General features: G+C 43.7%; 1 protein-coding gene and 1 long non-coding RNA gene across 6 annotated transcripts in view; one reads left to right on the forward strand and one right to left on the reverse strand.

The window, feature by feature from the left end:
- Positions 1–2,310: 2,310 nt before the first annotated feature.
- Positions 2,311–7,495, reverse strand: LOC307226430. Its single transcript, XR_013843411.1, has 3 exons — positions 7,197–7,495; positions 3,857–4,038; positions 2,311–2,507 (listed from the first exon to the last, which is right to left on the reverse strand). It is a non-coding gene; the product is annotated as an uncharacterized lncRNA (long non-coding RNA).
- A 427-nt stretch (positions 7,496–7,922) lies between these two features.
- SMAD2 (SMAD family member 2) overlaps positions 7,923–19,367 on the forward strand; it is a 38,939-nt gene continuing 27,494 nt past the window's right edge. For 2 of the 5 annotated variants that reach the window (XM_079994968.1, XM_079994972.1), the window contains exon 1: positions 7,923–8,028. The gene's annotated coding sequence lies outside the window, so the exon portion shown is untranslated. Of the gene's footprint in view, positions 8,029–8,604; positions 8,771–8,949; positions 9,019–15,821; positions 16,013–19,367 lie in introns of those variants that run through there. The other 3 variants (XM_079994969.1, XM_079994971.1, XM_079994970.1) reach the window with 3 other exon arrangements.

Here is a 19,367-nt window from a genome sequence, read left to right on the forward strand (position 1 = left end):
TTGACTCTGCCTCTCCAGTTACCTGTGGCCAGTTTAATGCAATGCTACCATAGGGAGAATTTTGCCTGATTCAGATGGATCACTGGTATTGTTAAATAGCCCTTGACGTCAAACTCTATAAGTGTGTTTACTTCTAACTCCCACTGATGTCAATGGGGAATGTTTGCTAGTGCATTGTATTTTAACTCATGGATAAAAAGGTAAAGGTAAAGGACCCCTGGACGGTTAAGTCCAGTCAAAGGCGACTATGGGGTTGTGGCGCTCATCCCGCTTTCAGGTGAGGGAGCTGGCGTATGTCCACAGATAGCTTTCCAGGTCATGTGGCCAGCATGACTGAACCGCTTCTGGTGCAACGGAACACCGTGACAGAAAGCAGAGCACACAGAAACGTCATTTACCTTCCTGCCACAGTGGTGCCTATTTATCTACTTGCACTGGTGTGCTTTCGAACTGCTAGGTTGGCAGGAGCTGGGACAGAGCAATGGGAATTCACCCCGTCGTGGGGATTCAAACCACAGACCTTCTGATCGGCAAGCCCAAGAAGCTCAGTGGTTTAGACCACAGCGCCTCCTGTGTATAAGTCATGGACACCCAATGGACACAGCACACAGTTAGACTGAAGGACTTGCTCTCACAAGAGCCAGTGATGGCTAACAGCCTAGATGGCTTTAAAAGAGGACTAGACAAATTCATGAAGGGGACGGCAACAGACGGCTACTAGCCATGATGCCTGGGCTCTTCCTCCAAGGTCCAAGGTCCTGCTTACGGATTTCCCACAAGCATCTGATTGGCCACTGTGAGAATAGGATGCTGGACTAGATGGGGCATTGGCAGGTTCTTAATAAAGTACTAAGCACCTGTTGCTTGCAGCATTTGGGACTCTAGCTTTCAGCTCCAGCTCCATATGTCAGAGATCCTGGATTGGACAATACCCAACCCAGGTCAGGAATGGCTCCTGACAGCCACCCCCCCCCATCTGCCCTGAAGAATGGAAACGTGGATCTCCAATCTGCATGCTATTCTCCATGTCTTTTGGATGCTCTTTTACTCCACAGAGACCAGTTGAGGTCCAAGTGGAAGCCATAAACTTCAAAGAAAGCTGAGATGGGGACATGTGCTATCTCGTGAAAAGCATTTTAGAGGCAAGGTTTCCAAATGTCTGAAAAGGTAAAACTGGGGAGGGGGGATGGAATAAATTAATAGAAGAGGAAATTATCCACATGCCTGGCAGGAAATGGTGGAGAGAAGATGATGACATCTTGGGGGAAAAGAAAGGGGGGAGAGACAATTACAAAGATAAATACACAAATATATGAATAATTAAATTATGGGTGACTGACATACAACAAGTTTTGCATATTAAGTAGATGTGACTTCAGCACTCAAGTAAGCATCTCTGAACATCTGTGAGACCTGAAGGAATCGTAGAATTGTAGAGTTGGAAGGACTCCGAGCCTCATCTAGTTCAACCTCCTACAATGCAGGAATCTCAACTAAAGCATCCATGAAAGATGGTCACCTAACCTCTGCTTTAAAACCTTCAAGGAAGGAGAGTCTACCACCTCCCAAGGGAACCTGTTCCACTGTCAAACAGCTCTTACCATCAGAAAGTTCTTCCTGATGTTCAGTTGGAATCTCCTTTCTTATAACTTGAAGCCACTGGTTTGAGTCCTACCCTTCAGAGAAAACGAGCTTGCTCCATCTTCCATGTGACAGCCCTTTTTAGATATTTGACGATGGCTATCATATCTCCTCTCAGTCTCCTTATTTCCAGGCTAAACATACCCAGCTCCTTCAACTCCGCATTGTGTACGTGATTCAGATTGGCTTTGGGGCAGGAGAGAGACATCAATGTCCTCATCGGCTGTAGAACGGGGGTAGGGAACCTCATGCCTGGAAGCCAAATGCGGCCCCAGACCTCTCTATCTAGCTCTCAAAACTCCCCATGCCATGCTCCCACTCCATCTCAAGAGACAATGGAGTGTGCCTCTGGGGGTGAAGTCAAACTGTATTAGCAGCATTGAAGAGACCTCCCCAGGGCACAAGCCTAGGCAGTGTGTATGAAGGTCCTAGGTGGTCCAGACAACAAGACCCCCCTCTTGGCCTCGCTGATGTGGTCCAAAGGAAAGCAGAGCAAGGCCTGTAGCACCAGTTTGGCCACAGGAATTGCTAGAAAGAGGTATATAAGGCGCCATCCAACCGCTTTGGGGATTCCACTCTGAATTTGCATAGGAGATAATGATAGATAGATAGATGATAGATAGATAGATAGATGATAGATAGATATCTCCCTCTCATATGTTTCCAGTGTGCACAGATGGTGTAGAAAATCTCATTTAGGCCCTAATCTGCACAAACATATGCTTAATTAGCCCTAGCCCTTTTTTTACATAGTATAAATCGGAAGCAGACTGTATTGCTATAACTGACTGATCGTACAGTAAATTGGCTTATTCTTATCTTCCTGTCTGTGTCATTCAGATATTGTGATGAGTATTAACTTCATCCTATTGAAGAGATAAATGAGAAAATAATAAAGGTGAGATCAGGGTTAATCAAACTAAGCCCAAGATTATTGCATGCACTTAATTGGGCTCACATGACTTCCAAAGAACCCTTGGTTTCCTATTACTTCCCCTGCTCTCTTCCAGCATTATGACTTTATAAATATGGTTTGGGGTGGCCCAAAAACATGCAGAAAGGATTGGCTTAAGTTGTGTGATGCTTTGGACATTGTTGTTTTCACAGGAGGGGTGTGGGTGTAAGCATGAGGGCCAGCTCTGCACCTGCCATCGTGAAACATCTGCCAAGGTTCAGACTCCATCAGGTACAACTGCCTTGGTGGCCACCCAAGACCACCCTTGAAAGGTTGAGTGTAAATTTAAGAATGAAGCAATGTTAAGACAGGTCCATTGTCAGGGCTGGGCCGGGAGAGGAATCCCATCTGCACTCCAATCCAGCTAAGGAGATCCATGGGTAGAAGGGGGCTCCTGTATGCTTTGTACTTGCTGGGAAGTGGGATGAGACCATAGCTCATTGCAAAAAGTCAAATCTTTGGGGGAAGCCGGTTTGCTGTGCAAGACCTCCCAATCTGCTATAATTCTGCAACCTGAATTTGCCACAGTCTGGAAGCAGCCCGAGAGAAATCATTATGCAAGTTTACAAGTGAGACAAATACATTCACAACCATCATATTCAACCTTAACTTGCACAGAATCTGGGTTTACACACTGGGAAAGAGCAAGTTCTTTGTAGAGAAGAAAAGATGTATAATAAAAACAAAAACAAAGAATAAAGAGGCTTGTGGCACCTTAAAGACTTAACAAATTTATTATGGCATAAGCTCATGTAGGCAGATGTATGTAGCCTGATGCATAAAGTGAGGTATGATTTATTGATCCATAAAGCTTGTTTGCTCCTTCTCTATAAAATGTCTGAGATTATCTATAATAGAACAACAAATTTAGACAACATATATAATTTTTAAAAATGTTTTAAAGCCAGCAGCAATTTAAATATAACAAAAGGAAGACAGCTTTAAAAAAAAAAATGCAATTCAGCCTTCCAACAATTCTTTTCTTTTTTAAAAGCCTTTTGGAATTAAAATGCAGGTGTGTCTTTTAAATCGTAACGTCTGTAAAGGTGAGTCAATGGAACCAGACTTTAGACACAGATGTGAAAGATGGTGAAGTAATCTTTGGAGGAAACACTTTTTAAATTAGCACGTAGGACCCGGGTTGCGCAATGTGCAAGGTCAGTACATTGATCTGACAATTAGGTCCCGGCTGTGTAGTATCATAGCAATAATAATCAGAAATGTCTGTTTTGCTTGTTAATTTATTACATTTTATCTCACCTTCCATCATCTTCAGTTATCTTTGCCAATGCTCAGGGACGAGTCGAGTTGTAGTCTAACAGCTTCTGCAGACCAAAGGTTGAAGAATAGTGCTCTAGAGGAAAAGGCCATTTCTATACAAAGGCAACTTTGATGCTTCTCTCAGCTCAGTCTCAAGGTTAAGCAAAGAGCTGTTCTAAGATCTGCATATATTTACATGAAACATAAGGGCAAAAGATATTATAAATAGCCTGTGAAGTCTCTAGGAAACTACCTCACCTTCTGGGAAAAGAAAGAAAGGAAAAAAAGCCACAAAGTGTTATGTGCTAGGGGAAGAGACAGATACACAGTGAGATTGTGGCAGATTTAAATCATAACGAGATCAGTCATGAATTAACTGTTCAGCTGAGCCCTGAGAAAGACCTCAAATACATTCCTTCTAAAGTGACCATTAGTAAGCCATTAGGAATTAGTAAGCGTCTGACCTATAGATCACACTCCCCTTCTCCAATTTGCATCCCAGGGACAGGCTGACTTTTGTCTGCTCCCCCCCCCCCATCAGCTATCACCCTCGAGGTCCAGGTATTTGTTTTGTAAATTTGAAACATGACTGCATTTTGCAGATTTTATAACAATTAAGGCAGAGCTGCTTGTGTTCGCTGATGCCCAGTGTATGCTTCCTTTCAAGAGCAGAAAGAGATCCTTGCAATTTTATAACAACAGAAGGAAGGTTTGCTGGATCAGGCCAGTGGCCCACCTAGTCCAGCATCCTGTTCTCACAGTGGCCAAGTAGATGCCCGTGGGAAACCTGCAAGCGGGACCTGAGCATGAGTACTCTCTCCTCATGGAGTTTCCAGCAACTATTATTCAGAAGAATTTCTGCCTCTGCATTACTGGTTGCGAAGGCAGAGCTTCTTCTTCTTCTTTGGCGATCACTCGTAGCCGAGTAAGATGGTCTTCCATAAACACCGTTAGCCGTTGTGGCTAATAGCCACCGATTTCTCTCTCTCCTCCATGAATTCATTCAACCCTCTTTTAAAGCCATCCAAGTTGGTGGCCATCACTGTTGCCTCGTGTGGGAGCAAGTCCCCTAGTCATCATCATCATCATCATCTTCTTCTTCTTCTTCTGCAATCACTCGTGACCGAGTAAGATTGTCTTCCATAAACACGGTTTTAAAAGTGAGTCCATAAGAGACTGTGGAGGCCAATTCTGGATCCAACACGTCCTTCCACAGTGGGAACATAGGTTTCTCGGCAGGAGTTGATCACGTGAAGGTTTACCAAGCATGCCTTCCTCTTAGCGCGTTTCTTCCTTTCGTCCCGAGTTTGAGCATCTTCAAAGTCCACAACACCTTTGGTAAAGGCTGTTCTCCAAACACCAGTTGTCAGTGTTTATACTACATTTTTAAACCTTGAGAGTCTTTGAACGTCTTTTGTTGACCACCAGCATTACACTTTCCATTTTAAGTTCGGAATAGAGTAGTTGCTTTGAAGACGATAATCAGGCATCCGCACAACATGACCAGTGCAACAAAGTTGACGTTGAAGAATCATTGCTTCGACACTCATCATCTTTGCTTCTTCCAGTACAATGGCATTAGTTTGCCTGTCTTCTGAACCTTCCAACATTCAGCTTCATTGGATGTCCACGAGGTCTAGTGTTATGAGAGGGGGAGAAAAACTTCTCTCTCTACACTTTCTCCATCCCATGCATAATTTTATAAATTATCATGTCACCTCTACCAAATGCTGCAAGCTTTCCTGGCAAGAGTTGCTCAGTTTCCCCCATCATTTTGGTTGCCCTTTCCTGAACCTTTTCCAACTCTGCAATATCCTTTTTGAGATGAGGCAACCAGAACCGTACACAGTATTCCAAATTTGGTTGCTACCCTAGCTTCTCAGCAGTTGAGTTGCTGTTGCTTACCAGGAGGGGCGAGGATTGAACGAAATAGTTCAATCACCAATAAGGCCAGATACATATAAAACGTGCATTAAGTCCCCATAATAGCAATACGGCATGCACAGAATAGCTAACTCTTCTTGGGTTGCTGACAGAGGAGTGGGAGGACTGTTCATTTGTCCAGTTCTTGATAAAGATCTCCTTGGTACTCAGATAAGGTTTATTTTGCAACAGGGGGATTTCTGTTATCCCTGAACAAATCAGAATAGTTCTACCTAGCAACTATCTCACTGAAGCTCAGCATAAAAATAATCTATTTCCTGAGGAATTAGAACTTTACAAAGGTATAAGGACTTGATAAAAACTGTATGCAGCTGGAAGCACTTTTTGCTGGTACATTATCACCCGTGAATTGTTGTAGATCAAGCTGGTGTTAAAGACTGTACCTAGGGGCCAGTTAAGGCATTGGCAATCCCAAGGAGCAAAAGACTTGTGATGTTTATTCAGCCATTCCCTTTTTGAATGGTTATCATCAGAGATAGTTTAGCCCTTTATGGGCCAAATTATGGCAATGACACTGCCAGTTTTTTCAGAAATTCTGGCTCCTCAAGAGTACAGAGTGCTTCATCTTTGAAGGGTGCCATCTTTGAAAAACACATCTTTTAGAAAGTGAGTGAATATGAAGGATCACAGCCAAATACATCTCCTGTCCCCTAATTTCACACTGTGTTGTGCTGATAACTGGCCAGAATACTGACATACAGGTCATGCCCACTGGCCATTTTGAGAACAGATTTGAAATATACTCAGAGTCGCAAGGTTTCGGATCCTATTGTTCTAGGACCAATCAGACTGCTGCAGTTTGGATCCTATTCAACTCAGTACATAACAAGATTCAAAGCTAGGTTGGCCATTGGTCATCTTGAGAACGGATGCAGGGCTTAGGTTGGCCACTTGCCATTTTGAAAACGGGATGTTGGACCAAATCCATCAGACTTCTCTTCTGTTCTTTTGACCTGAAGTTTAATTTTGAGAGACCTTTGAGCTAGGCCGCACACTTGATCTCCATGACTGCTGTTGTCTCCCTCCCTTCGGTGGGAAACCTGTAGATGTCCAGATGTTGTTGGACTTCAGCTCCAGCTCGACTTGGACCATTTGGGGGATGCTGGCTGAGGCAGAAGAGTGCTGGGAGCCCCAACAATGTCCGGAGGGCCAGAGCTTCCCGGCCCTGCATTATTCCATTGACAACATCCCCTAAGCAATAAATTTTGAGGGCGCTTCTTCATCTGCCTCCATCCACACTTTGGCAGACCTGCCTGCACATTGCCGATTATTACAGAAATGGTTCTTCAACGGCCAAGTTTCCCTTCACAAAAAAACACAGTTCATTCCCTCAGCTACACCCCTAAACCATATTTTGTTCTGAAGGCCTAATTCTGTGCAGTCTCTGAAATTTTACCTCACACACAGGTGTGATGTTGGGCATGTGCAGAGCCAGGCTGAGGGAGGCGGGAACGGATTGTTTTGTGGCATACTGTGTTTAAAATATGTCTTTATTTTTATTAAGGTGAGCTGAGAAACTGTATGTAACTGTGTTGTTTTACTCTGCTGCTATTAGGACGTGGCGGAGCTCGGGGCCTATTTCCCGCTGAGAGAGAGACAATTCCCGCGCGGAAGGTTACGAAGCGCATCTGGCGGAGGAGTTCGCGCCGACCTCCTTTCCCTCCACCTCTAGTGCGTTTGCAGCTCAACCCAATTTCTCCCACCCCCCACCCGCCTTGGCGCAACCAACCCCCAAATATTGAGAATACGGGGAGGCAGCCCGACAACAGGCGGGAGGGCCAAACTGACACCCGCCTGGACCAATGCGCCGGCGCCTCCCGTCCCTAGCGAGGGCGGCGCCTCTCCCTCCCCTCCCGCCTCCCCTCCGACGCCGCGCGCCCTGCGTGCGAGGCGATTGGCCGGCGCCTCCACTCGCCGCTTTTCCAATGAGAGCTGAGGCAGCAAGAGAGAGCGGGAGAGGAGGAGGGGCTGAGGAGGAGTAGGCGTGGCCGCTCGAAACCCCTCCCCTCCCGTCCCTCCTTACCCACTCGGCGCCGCGGCTTCCCCCGGACGGGCGGCGGCGGCGGCCAATGAGGTGCGCCGCGGGAGGGGCCTCTTCCCGGCAGCCAATAGCAGGCGCGGAGCGGCGAGCTCGCGGTGAGGGGGGGGGGGTGCTGAGAAGAGGGAGAGGGGCCTGCCAGCGAGAGAAGGAGCGAGGGTGGCAGAGGCGCAGCTCGGGGGGCGAGGAGGTTGGTCTCTGAGGGGGACGCGGGGCGAGGGGCGGCGGGAGGGGAGCGGGCGCCCAGGCCGGGGGTCCCGGAAGGGCGTGCGGGGGGCGCCCAGCGGCCTAGGCCCCGCGGCCTGGGCTGCGCGAGGGGGGTGGCTCCCTCGCTTTGTTGTGGTGGGAGTAGGCGGTGCTGCGGCGGGGGGAGGGGAGGCCTCCTCCGGGTGGGTGGGGGAGGGGAGGAGGAGGAGGAAGGTGATGGTGTTGCCACCCAGCCCCTCAAAAGACCCCACTTTCCTTCTTGCTCGCGGGGGGGGGGCTTTTTAAGGGAGGAGGATTGTTTGCTGGTACTCTGCGCCCCCCCCTCCTCTGACCAAGCTTAGTAGGAAGGAAGCCAGCCAGGCCACACGCACCCCCTTCTATTCAGTCAGCTCCCCCCCCACCCCACACACACTCTCTTTTTCATTACTCCCAAGGTGGGAAACGCGCGTGGGATCGCCGCCCCTTCTCTCTCCGCTCCCTCCCCCGTTGCGCGCGTGCGCTTCGGAGCCAGCACCCGCCGGGGGTCCTCAAGTGAGGGGCGGGGGGGGGGTGTTTGTGTGCTTTTAACTTTCCGGAGGAGCGGGGTTAACAAGTCCCCGAGCCCCACCACTTCGAAAACAAAGCAAAGCAGCAGAAGCAGCAGCAGCTGAGCGGACGTGCCTGGGAGTTGGTGGACGCGGGGAGTTTGTGCGAGCGCCGACCTCGGAAGGCGTGTTTGCTCGGAAGTAAGCCCCTGTTGCGACTTCAGGCTTTCCCCTCCCCACCCCCTGAGTAATGTGTGCATGAAAGGATTACAGCCCTAGGCGCAGTTACTAAGGAGTCAGTTCCGCCGCAAGTTGATGGGGTTTACCTCTGAGTAAACATGGTTAGGATTACCCACTTATTCTTTATCTCTCTTCCTTAGATGCTGTTAGTTGGGTATGAGGCAAGCAAATTCAAGCGGCTGCAGAATTCTGTGTTTCCTTACAACCATGTGCGTATTTTAAAAGGTTGCACAGATTGACTTCTCAGTGTGCCAAGGATTGCTGTGTACACTTTCTGTTGTTGGAGTGGAGGGATGGTGGGAAGAGTCAGCAAAAGCCCATCAACATTTTTTTAGCAGTCGTGGGGGTGAAAAAGGTGAAATTCCCCCTCCCAGAATTCTTATTAGTAGAGAAGCAGCTGAGAATAAAGTATTTACTTCAAACTTGTGCTACAAAAAGCAGCAATATTAGGAAGGAAATGTGCAAAATAAGAAAGGACTGTCCTAAAAATCTTAATGTTGGTGTTTCTCTGTTCCCTGCACCCTTCTAGCAAACAAGCAATAAGACTGAGAACTGTATTTCTAACATCTCTTCCTAAATAGAGAAAATGAGTTCTAGGGCTTTTATCTCCAGGGTTCCATTAAAAATAAGATTAGGACAAGTATTTATACATTCTGCAAACACAGAAGTTGAGCACTTTGCCATTTGCACTAATTGTATGTTGTTAAATTGAAAGCTGAGGCTTTCTGAAACAAGGTGTGTTAGTGAACCAACAATATAGGTTCTGGTCACATCTGCAGGCACACCATATTGTAAAAGGCAGTGTACATGATTTGATGTGTAAAAGATTAGGACTGGGATGCGCAGCACTGTATGCCATGACAGTCAACATGGGAGGCTTCTGGGAATTGTTGGTATTCTTGTCAAGGCTGCTGGGTCATACACAAGTGAGTTTCTTCAGGCTAACTTACTGCTGAGTGGGTTAGATTTGTTCTTGTAATACAGGAAAGGCTGATTCTGATTGTAAACGGTAATGTACTTGAAGTGCATTTCTGTTGAGCTAAGTTGTGCTCCAGAGTAATTTGTCTGCCTTGTGCAGTACAAAGTCTTGATTATCATACTAAGTATGAGATTAGAGGTGAGGTTGCGGCCGTGTATTGTTGCAGGAACAGCTTGAGTATTATGTGCTGTGAATTATAAATTTTTATTTGTTATTTAACGGCTGTTGTGGTTTTACTTTTACTGTAACCTGCCTTGGAATTGCTGTGTCGTGAAGGGCAGGATATAAATAAATCCAGTAAATAAAATACAGAAGTGCATGTATTAGAAAAACTCACTTATGAGCACCTGCTGTGATCAAGGTTGTGAACATGTTATGCACTCATGTGGCAAGCAGCAAACATCTGTTTGAAAGAATGTAATTTAAATAGGCATGCTGGGCAAAGGAGTGAGGGACGTACAAAAGAACTGAATGACTTGCAATGGAGTGGAAGTAATCTTTTGAAAATCCTCTGTTGTTTAAAATGAGTTCTAATAGCAAAAAGCAGGGGATGTATTGTGGTTTTACAAGGTTGCCTTAATGTTGTTTGTAAGTTGCTATTTGTCTTGTTACAAGTACTCACTAAGCTGTGAAGCTTTACATTAGTTAAGTTGGAAGTACTGAACTTGGTGAGATCGACTTTGAGCCAACATGCATAAAAATGGACTACCTAGGCCTATTAGGCAATGTGGGCTAATAAATCTTTCTAACTTTCCTAGGTGTATTTGCAAGACAGCATTGTCTGAAGATGAGGTGAACTGCTTTCCCCCCAGTCTGTAAATTTTCATAATTTCCTCTGGAAATTTCTGTTCTCACAAGAGTATTGGCTTTGTGCACTCTGAAGGGCAGGATAATGTTTTTAAAATAGTATTTCACACATTAAAAGTATTTGACAAATGCTTGCTTGACCTTGCAATAACCCTGTTAAGGTACACTGCTGATAGTTGAAGCCTTAGTAGACTTGCCCCAGGCCATGAGGAGAATCTGTTTTTAATCTGTTGTTAATTTGGGAATTGAGACCAGGTGTCAGCACGCTACCTAATCCTGAGTTGCAGGAGTCAGGTGTTCTGTTTAAATTTTGGGGTGCTCTTACTTAGCTGTCAAAATGTGTAAGATTCTAATTTCAATCTATATGCCTATGTTCACTTATTAGTTTAGATTGATTGTATTCAGGATTGTTGGAAATGTTTTTTCAGGATGTCTTTATGAGTGCCAAAAGGATTATACTGCATGTTCGTATTTGATGCTTTTACAAATGGATTGGGTCAGAGCTTGCAGCCTAAGGAGCTGATTACTGCTCTCTTCATTAGCAAATAATGGATTTAGTAAAATAATATGGGGAAAACAATTCTTGTGCTTAATTTTGTTCTAACTACAGAGATATCTTCTGCCTATCTTGATTCAAGAGAAATACTGAGCTACCTAGACTTTTGCAAGTTTCATCTTCACTGACTCACTCTCACAAGTAAATGCTCATGTGAGAGTCCTATTTGGCTGAGCAGTATAATGTCAGAGAAGGGGGCATGTGTGAATTTGCACCTCCTCCAAGCAGTTACTCGCAAGAGCTTAGCTAAAATGACTCTCACTTCAGTATTTGACACCTGTGTATTTTAAAAAGTGCTGTGGAAAGAGGAGGTTATTAGACTAGACTTCTTACTCTGCACTTGATGGGAAGCCTAAATTTGCAATCTTACCAGTACTCTTAAATTCCTCAGATGGCAGTTGTCTATCCAGAGAGCTGCTTCAATGTGAATTTCAATGTGAAATTCTTAAGATATTACAAACCCATGCATATAGTCAGTACTATTAGAAGAGATTATTTGGTTCTAAATGAGAGAGAACCATTAAAAGACAATAGTTTGTTCTTACTGGTACAGTGAGATTGTCCACATTCCTTTAAATATGTTGTATTTCCAAGGACAAAAAACCAGTAATTGAGCATTACTGTCTGCATCTATGGTGCATTTAGGCACAATACTGAACAATCTGTATAGGTAGTTACTGTGGTGCATATTTGCCACTAGTCCACTATTAGCATAGTTCACATAGTTCACATTGTCAAGTATCAAAGTGTATTTTGGTAGGAATATTGGCATTTCTGACTTTGGTAGTTTAGTAACGTAGCCAAACGCTAGAGGTATTAAACAAATAGTGATGGTACGTTTTCTCCCCCCCCCCCCCCCGAAAAGTTGGCACTGTGTACAGTTACAAATAAATCAAGGGAGTGGCTGTTGCCCTGACACAGTAGCAATTTGATTGTCATTGATACATCACCAGTAACAAGGGGGCATTTGTTGTGGCTATCTCTTGTTGGGAAACACAGCCCAAGGCAAGAATGGCAAAGTTCTTCACTTGCAAAGCTGATTTTGCCCAGTTAAGCTCTTTGGTGATCCAAAGCTTTGTTGTGATGCCCATCACTGCCACCCAGTCCCAGATTTCGGATGAAGAGAATCTGGATCTCCCACTGGCAGATTAGCTTGAACTAATTTTTGCCTGGCTCAACCTATGCTGTTTCCTCAACGAAATTATGTTAATATGGTGGTTGGACCTTGTCAAATGCTATGGCAGAGGCGTGGCTTCACACCTGGTAGACACTACTTGAAGCAGGAAATGAGACCTCTCCTTTCATTTCCTGCCTGAAGGGGTGGCTGTCAAGTGGGGTAGGAAAGGAGAAGGCTAAAAACAATATTCTGCCCCATCTGAGCTGTTGCCACCTGCTTATCCCTTATCTATAGCATATCAAGTAATTGCTTATGCATATGGATGCACTTTTTTGAGATGAAAGCTCCTTACATCACATAAGGTGCAATTTATGTTGCTGTAAGTATTCACTTGGCTGCAAAGAGGCTGTATAGAAGTTCAGACTGTTCTGATCTACTAGATGGATCACTCTGAGAAGAAGGGAAGCAGTAAAACAGGATCTCACTAAGCAAACTTGTAATCTGAGTAGAGTTGGGCTTTTGAAGGGGGATATTTTGTCACATTTTCTTTTGGAAGGACAGAACATCTGTGCAACTTGTGCGGTGTAGAGTCTAGAGGAGGTGGTGGTTGTCCTTGCCATGTTAAATGAGGCTTCCTCACTTCATTGTGAGTAATGACATCCCTGAGCACCTGATAACTGCTTTAATCATGTGTTTAGTGTAGTTTCACAATTGCAGCAGACAGCAAGGTGTGTTCATAACCTACAGTGTTAAGTGTTCACACACTTAGGCCGCCCCCTCACATAATACTAGAACTTCAGATTATCAAGGAGATTGATTTGAATTAGTTTTAGGGCAAACTAAAGGAAGCACTTTTTCACACATTTCATTATTAAATTCTTGAGTTCCGTACCACGGGATGTAGTGATGGCCCCTAATTCACGTGACTTCTACAAGGATTAAGAGTTATGGTCTTTCAGTAGCTCAGTACTTAAATAGAAGCCCCGCTGGACGTTCGGGTTCCAAAGAATGTTCACAAACCGGAACACTCACGTCTGGGTTTGTGGAGTTTGGGAACCAAAACGTTCGACTCGCAAGGCGTTTGAGATCCAAGGTATGACGGCACTGTATATCTCTTATGGCCATTCTCTTTACATGCGTTCTTAGATGTAGGCACTGTAGACAACAGAAATGTAGTGCAAAATGTCAGACTTGCTGTGCGTTGAGGTTAGCTGGTGTGGTGACTTGCAGATGTAATTCCCATCTACCCACCCAGCATGAGGAATAAGCAGTTACGAAGAGAGTTGATAATCCAGCAACAGTTGCAGAACACCAAGTTAGCTATCCCTGTTATGGACTCTGGGCCTTACTGAGCTGATCCAGGGCTCTTTTGCCAGCCTGTCCTGTGACTACAAGTATATGTAGCAGGCCTCTCTATCCCAGTTATTTGAGGGGTTTGGAGGAAGATGGAGGCTGTGTTGGGCTGCCATCTTAGCAACAGTTGATAAATACTGAATTTCAGTGGTGAAAACTCTCACCCTTCTTGCAAATGGCAATGAACATTTGAGCCTTGTGATGATTGGGGGGGGGGGCATCCTCTTGTGTATTGTCACACCAAGGGGCCAGGATGTGTTAATAGTGTGGAAAGTGGATAGGATGCAGCAGTGCCTGTGAATTGTCATTCTTGCTGAAGGGAGGAGAGTGAGGAATAAATGTGGATAGGCGAGTGGGGCCATCTATTGCCCTGTGAATAGCATGGTCTGTGCTCTTTAAAAAACTAACAAACTCTTTATTATAGCACTCTGGTTCACAGAGAAAAAAGTCTTTTAAACTGTAAGAGGTTTGCATACAAATGATCTTGCAATACCAAAAATATAGTTTCTTTACAGTGTGAGTGTCTGGAGTTATAGAATGCTGACCACTTGCACCTTAGAGTGATGCTCATTATTTTGAGCCAAGTTTCCAATTATGATATGCACCCTAACCTTCCCCTCTCTTATTACCACTGAGAAGTGACTTGAGCACACCAGCTGCGACTTGTCTGCTTCTGTTTCCCCCACTATTTCACTCCTAGTTTGCTTTGTTTCCCCACTTCTGAGATAACTGGTTAATGGCCATCCTGATAAGAGGTACTGAGAAGTATGGGAAATAGACACAAAGTGGCGATAGTATTCTGAAATTGATAATACAGTGTAGTGTAAGTGGATATTCTGTTGGCTAAACGTGAAAAGGCATAAGTTTTATTGTTACACTGTTGGTGAATGATATAATAATTATGATACAATTTTACTATGTTTTTATATGTGCTGTAAGCTGCCCAGGATGGCTAGGGAAACCAGCCAGATGGGTAAGGTATAAACAATAAAATTATTATTATTATTATTATTATTATTATTATTACTATTATTTTTTTTAAAAAAACCTTAATGGCAGTATCTGAATCTACAACCATGTCTAGGTTACCTCTCTTATTTCTGGAAAAGTGGCATCTGGATCAAGTATTGTCCTTTAATCATGTGAACAGTGCCTGTAAATCACGCATAGGCAAACTCAGCCCTCCAGATGTTTTGAGACTACAATTCCCATCATCGCTGACCACTGGTCCTGTTACCTAGGGATGATGGGAGTTGTAGTCCCAAAACATCTAGAGGGCCGAGTTTGCCTATGCCTGCTGTAGATGAATGCAGAAAAGTTTATACCAGGTTTTGTACACTGGGCTATTGTTTAAACAATTTAAGGGTTTTCAGATGTACATTGTATTACCTTATTGGACCATGCATGTAAATTCTGTAATTGGAAGCATCCCTTTAGGGGTTTGACTTGCTAAGTGAGCTGTAAATTCTGCTTTCCAAATTGGATTTAATTACTTCTATTCTAAATCCACAGGACAATACCAAAGCTTACTTTGTTAGAATATTTGTAATTGTTGACCTGTTAAACTGAATTGCTGCAAGTCATGAGATAGGATTAGTTGTTCCATGAAGTAGAAAGTAGTTGTGGTATTTGTGATCTCTGGTCGACTACAAGAAATTGAGGTGCCTAAAAGTTAAAATAATATTATTTGAAGTCTGTGGATTGATGATGCAAGTTGTTGACTTCAGTTGTTGGTTTGTTCTGGTTTATAGATACTTGATAAGAATGTCGTTCTGCCCCATAAATGACCAAGAAGTAAAAGTGAACAAATGGTTTCTCTTTTTGACGTACATTGTGACTATTATAACAAAGGCAGTTTGAACGCTTTGAGAGCACTAGTGAAACCAGTTCCCTTTTTATGCTACTTTCTATTTATACCCTTCTCTTTCTACATTTTGTGGCTGTGGTCTGCAGATCTGCATGACAGTTTAAGGCCAGCTTTGAAGTACATCAGAAATTATATTTGCTTTATTGTATAAGCCAGAGGTAGCTAACCTGTGACCCTTCGGGTGTTAATTTTAATTTTATTTATTTGGAAAATTGCATTGTAGGTCAGGTCTCAACATATAAAACTACATAAAATGGTATATTGAAAAAAATTATCAGCTAACATTCAGAATTTAATTCTGTATCTAACATTCCTCTATCTGTCCTTCTCCAGTATTCAAAGTTCAAAAGTCCTGGTGCCAAAAACTAACTGTTGTCAGTGCCTGCCTAAAGTTGGGGAAGGAGAGGAATTCACAATCAGGGTTCCACCACTGAGAAGTCCTGTTGTGAGTCTTGCAGCCTGGACTTTATTTGGTGCTGGTACAAACAAAAGGGCCTCCTCAGTGAATTTTGGATTGCCTTCAGGTTGGTACCTATGTGGAAAGAGGCAATTTTATTAGGTGTCAAATAACTGGGGTCAAATAAGTGTCTAGTTTTTGTAATACATAGAAGATGGCACTCCCTTGGGAGGTTCTGGACTCTCCTTCCTTGGAGGTTTCTAAGCAGAGGTTGGATGGCCATCTGTCATGGATGCTTTAGCTGAGTTTTCTACATTGCAGGGGGTTGCACTAGAAAGATGACCATTTGGATCCCTTCCAGCTCTATGATTCTATGTTTTCCTGCTTCAACAATATTACATAAAATATCATTTTATGTAATTGTATTTTGTATACATTATAAAATTTACAGATAAAAAATGTTCTATTTCCAAACAAAACATTTAAATAGCTACCTTTCTACCAGTAGGACAGCGTGGGGGGCCACGGGAAGGAAACAAGGTTGAAAGGGGGCCACGGTCAAAAGGAAGGAGGTTGGGAAACACTGGTCTATAGTAATCCAATATATGTTCTATTTGCTCTTCGGAGTTGAGAGCCCTCATGTTCTGGCAGCTTGAATGATCGAATAATTTTGTCTCTGCTTAGCAGCTGAAGGGTATTTCTGAGCTGCTGAGTCTGCTAAAAGAGAATGCTCCGGCACTATATTCAGCAAGGAGGAAATGCGACTTACGCTGGTAGAATGCCCATGTGGTCAAGGGCTCCTTCTATTCATCTCTTGTTATCCATCCTACAGCATGAAGTTTCTTATTCCATTTGAGATGTTCTCCAAACCTTTCTGTGTGCTTCCCTTATTTCCCAAGATACCAAATTTTACTTTCTAACTTTTGGTGCTGGAGTTGGGCTACGGAACATGAATTCCAGTTCTCCTTGCTCGTGGTTACCTGACTTCACACTCCATCACACTGGGTCACACTCTCAGCCTAATGTAACTCAGATGGTTGTTGTGTAAGGATAAGAGAGAAAAATAGGGTAACCCCCATGCACAGTGCCCTTAGCTCAAATAATGAAAAAATATGGCTGTAAATGTGAGACAGCATTAAAGACCTTTTAGTCTTCTTGGGTTATTGGTGGATATGCAATATCTGTGGTCTTGCTATTTCTGCTTTGTATTCCATTGCTGGCTGTTGGAATATGTAACACTGATCAGCGCCTCAAGTGTTTTTAATAGAAATGAGTAATTGCTGTGGTACCTTTTTTTTTTTTGGTTCATTTTAAAGCTGATTAGTTTACTGTCATGACAGGAACTTTCAGTTTTCATTAGATGTTTAACAGACCAAGTAGGTGGATAAATTTTAAAACCAGTCTTTTCCCAACTTGTTGCCCTTCAGCTATGTGACCACGGTGACTGGGGTTGATGGGATTTGTAGTCAAAAATGACTAGAAGGCACTGAAGGAAGACTGGTCGAGAACATGAGGATTCAACGCTGAATCCAGCTTGGCCAGCATCCTGTTTCACTCTTGTGGAAAGTCTGTAAACAGGATCTGAAGGACCCAGGGCCTGGAATTTGCATATAATTCTTATGACTTTAACCATTGATGCACATCCTCCAATTCATTTAACCCCCTTTTAAAAGTAATCTAAGTAAGTGGCAATCAGCACATTATGTGGCTGCAAATTTCATAAATGGGAGTGCTTTGTGAGGAAGTGTATTCTTTTATTTGTCCTGAATCTCTGCCCATCAGTTTCATTGGATGAGCCTGTGTTCACGTAGTAATAAGAGGTGAAAAAGGTGTATTTCTCTACACCATGCACAATTTCTTAAACCTCTCTGATGTCCGCCCTCCAATTGCCTTTTTTTTATAAACTGGGGCTGGGAGGAGGGAGGGACCCTTTTTTTAGCCAGAGGGCCACGTTTTCTTATGAGGAAGCTTCTGGGGGCCACATGCCAGTGACAAGCTGCTCAAGAAACGAAAAGTAGGTGAAGTAATGGATGTGACTCTTACCTTTGTACTGTATAGTCATTGAGAAGCATACAGCATATGTGAAGTCTGTATGTGATCAAACTGATGACAGAGGAACGATTTAGTCTTTGAATCAGACAAAGGCTCCATAATCCCAGTTCAAGCCATAGAGAGTCTGAAATGCTTTTCCATTTTATATATACAGTGGTACCTCAGGATGCGAACGGGATCCGTTCCGGAGCCCCGTTCGCTTCCTGAATAATAATAATAATAATAATTAATAATAATAATAATAATAATAAATTTATTATTTGTACCCCGCCCATCTGGCTGGGTTTCCCCAGCCACTCTGGGCGGCTTCCAACAAAGATGAAAGATACACTAAAATAGAACATGAGACGCGAGGGCGTGTGCGCTGGTCGCGTTTTGCCGCTTCTGCGCATGCTTGTGACATCATTTTGAGCTTCTGTGCATGCGCAAGTGGAACCTGCTCTTCCACTTCACGGGGATGAATTTCGCAAGTGGCGAAACCCAGAAGTAACACACTCCGTTACTTCCGGGTTGCCGCAGAGCACATTCAACCCGAGGTATGACTGTATGTTCCTATTAATATCCAACTTATAGATGGAACCTGCTCTTCCACAGTACGGGGATGAATGAAAATAGGTTCTTTGAGAATTAATTCCCCAACAGAACCCCTTAATTAGTCTTGACTGGAAAGATAACCTATATTTCCTAATGTTATGGTACTGTTAAACTTGATCCTCATCTTGGTAAAGAATGAATGCAAAGTGCAGTTCCTGTGAAGAAATGAGGTGCTTTGTAGCATTAGCAAGTTGCATCTCTCTTTAAAGTGAGCCTCGGCCGTCTTGCATGTTCTCAGATGCATTATAAATCTAGTATATGGTGTTCATTATAGCTGTGTTAAGGCCTTTATAAACATTTTGATTTTATGTTGGAATTTTAACTGCAGGGTGTTTAGTCAGTTGAAGATGCTTTGCATGAGAGCATTTCTTCAAACAGGAAAGCTGTCCCTTTTAATTTTGCTAAGTAGTAGTGTCATAGCTGAGCTGGTTTTGCTGCTTGGACTTTTTTACCCCATTTGTCGCCAGTTGAGTAGTTGGATAGAACTTAGCACAGTGGATGTAGTTGGCAAAAGAACCGGTTACAAGAATGGAGTTTCCAACTAAACATCAGGAAGAACTCTCTGACAGTAAGAGCTGTTCTACAGTGGAGTGGACTTCCTTGGGATGTCCTGGACTCCGCTTTAGAGCATTTTAAGCAGAGGTTGGAAGGCCATCTGGTATGGATGCTTTAGCTGAGATTCCTTCCATTCAGCATGCTGCCGGTTTCTCCCAGCTTCCATTTTTCCTCACCATGCTTGTGTAGAGAAGTGCAAGCTTGGGCCTTGCTTGTGTTTCTGTCTTTCTCATTCGCCCTTTTATTGGAGCACTTGCAGGAGAAATAGGGCACAAGCTTGA

This window comes from Podarcis cretensis (genome assembly GCF_951804945.1).
Source record: "Podarcis cretensis genome assembly, chromosome: 11".
In the NCBI taxonomy this organism is placed as follows: Eukaryota; Metazoa; Chordata; class Lepidosauria; order Squamata; family Lacertidae; genus Podarcis; species Podarcis cretensis.